This window comes from Convolutriloba macropyga, unplaced genomic scaffold (genome assembly GCF_964194025.1).
Source record: "Convolutriloba macropyga unplaced genomic scaffold, txConMacr16.3 SCAFFOLD_4204, whole genome shotgun sequence".
Lineage (NCBI taxonomy): Eukaryota > Metazoa > Xenacoelomorpha > Acoela > Convolutidae > Convolutriloba > Convolutriloba macropyga.
Window position 1 is genome coordinate 9,817 of NW_027452014.1, and position 2,684 is coordinate 12,500.

General features: G+C 40.6%; 1 pseudogene; it reads left to right on the forward strand.

Moving 5' to 3' along the window:
• Positions 1–1,851: 1,851 nt before the first annotated feature.
• On the forward strand, positions 1,852–2,003 carry LOC142357116 (5.8S ribosomal RNA; annotated as a pseudogene).
• The last annotated feature ends 681 nt before the right edge of the window (positions 2,004–2,684 follow it).

The window sequence follows — 2,684 nt, forward strand, 5'->3', positions numbered from 1 at the left end:
AGCATGTGAAAGGTATAGATAAAAGTTATCGTTGCAGTCAGTACTGTGTAGTTACTAGTAGCTGGATTTAAGCTCGAAATGAGACACTGTTGGTGAAACTTCATCATGAGAACGTCACAAGCTGATCACGCTCCATGATATGACTAGTATTATGTTGCTTCTAGTAGGCTAAGCGCAAGCCGAAACATCAACATGTGAAAGTCGTAGAATTTTGCGATCAAATTGTGGCTAGTACTGTGATGTTACTAGTAACCTTGTGTTACGTCATATGGCCAAGAGAGCATTTGAAGGCGAAACTTCTGCATGGGGAAGCTGCATCATGAACAAAAGTTTATATCGAGTATTATGTTGACGTTAGTAGGCCCTGGCCGAAAGCGCAGCATGTGAAAGGTATAGATAAAAGTTAGCGTTGCAGTCAGTACTGTGTAGTTACTAGTAGCTGGATTTAAGCTCGAAATGAGACACTGTTGGTGAAACTTCATCATGAGAACGTCACAAGCTGATCACGCTCTATGATATGACTAGTATTATGTTGCTTCTAGTAGGCTAAGCGCAAGCCGAAACATCAACATGTGAAAGTCGTAGAATTTTGCAATCAAACTGTGGCTAGTACTGTGATGTTACTAGTAACCTTTTCTTACGTCATATGGCCAAGAGAGCATTTGAAGGCGAAACTTCTGCATGGGGAAGCTGCATCATGAACAAAAGTTTATATCGAGTATTATGTTGACGTTAGTAGGCCCTGGCCGAAAGCGCAGCATGTGAAAGGTATAGATAAAAGTTATCGTTGCAGTCAGTACTGTGTAGTTACTAGTAGCTGGATTTAAGCTCGAAGTGAGACACTGTTGGTGAAACTTCATCATGAGAACGTCACAAGCTGATCACGCTCTATGATATGACTAGTATTATGTTGCTTATAGTAGGCTAAGCGCAAGCCGAAACATCAACATGTGAAAGTCGTAGAATTTTGCGATCAAATTGTGGCTAGTACTGTGATGTTACTAGTAACCTTGTGTTACGTCATATGGCCAAGAGAGCATTTGAAGGCGAAACTTCTGCATGGGGAAGCTGCATCATGAACAAAAGTTTATATCGAGTATTATGTTGACGTTAGTAGGCCCTGGCCGAAAGCGCAGCATGTGAAAGGTATAGATAAAAGTTAGCGTTGCAGTCAGTACTGTGTAGTTACTAGTAGCTGGATTTAAGCTCGAAATGAGACACTGTTGGTGAAACTTCATCATGAGAACGTCACAAGCTGATCACGCTCTATGATATGACTAGTATTATGTTGCTTCTAGTAGGCTAAGCGCAAGCCGAAACATCAACATGTGAAAGTCGTAGAATTTTGCAATCAAACTGTGGCTAGTACTGTGATGTTACTAGTAACCTTTTCTTACGTCATATGGCCAAGAGAGCATTTGAAGGCGAAACTTCTGCATGGGGAAGCTGCATCATGAACAAAAGTTTATATCGAGTATTATGTTGACGTTAGTAGGCCCTGGCCGAAAGCGCAGCATGTGAAAGGTATAGATAAAAGTTATCGTTGCAGTCAGTACTGTGTAGTTACTAGTAGCTGGATTTAAGCTCGAAGTGAGACACTGTTGGTGAAACTTCATCATGAGAACGTCACAAGCTGATCACGCTCTATGATATGACTAGTAGTATGTTGCTTATAGTAGGCTAAGCGCAAGCCGAAACATCAACATGTGAAAGTCGTAGAATTTTGCGATCAAACTGTGGCTAGTACTTTGATGATGCTTGTAGCCAACCGAATTGGTTGAAAAGCCCAATAAGTAAGCTAACTTGGGAGAGCTTGTTGGAAACCAAATGCTACTAGATTGGTCCAAATACATCCTTCAACAGGGGATCACTTGGCTCGCTTTACGAAGAGGAGCACAGCTATATGTGTTAATTCGGTATGAATCGCAAGATTTGTTTACCGACCTCTCTAACGCAAAAGGCGGTCTCGGCTTCGGCTGTTGACTGCGTCCGATTCAGGGTTATATAACTCTCGATTGAACACATTGATGTTCTATTGTTGGTGCTTCCAATAAAATTGGAACACTTAAAGCAGAACCGATTCAAATAATAGCATTCTGATCAATGATTGCATTCCTTGATCAAGAACTGCTGGAGTCATTGTGATGGCGAATTTTCTTCATAAGAAAATTGCAAAGAGACGGAACTTAATGAGACTAGTATTATGTTGTTTCTAGTAAGCGGAAGCTGAAACAGCAACATGTGAAAATCAAGTTTTGTTCAATGATCTCGAGGCGATAAGTACTATGAAGCAACTAGTAGCCTAAGCATGACTCAGATTTGAGACAGTCAAAAAGACTGGCGAAACTTCTTCACATGAAAGTTACATAGAGAACTACAAATGTATACAGCGAGTATTATGTTGTTTCTAGTAGGCGAAAGCTGAAACATCAACATGTGAAAGTTGTCTGCAAACTGTAGAACGATATGTGATTAGTACTGTGCTGTTACTAGTAGCCAGTCTGACTGTAGAAGCCAAGACAAAGGGAAACTAATGCATCTGAAAAGGACAAGTTATGGAAAGGTATGCACGATAAGTATTATGTTGTTTCTAGTAAGCGGCAGCTGAAACATCAACATGTGAACGTCGTTGTGTACAGTAACCTAGAACTATATAGTCCTTAGTAACGTGCATTTACTAGTAC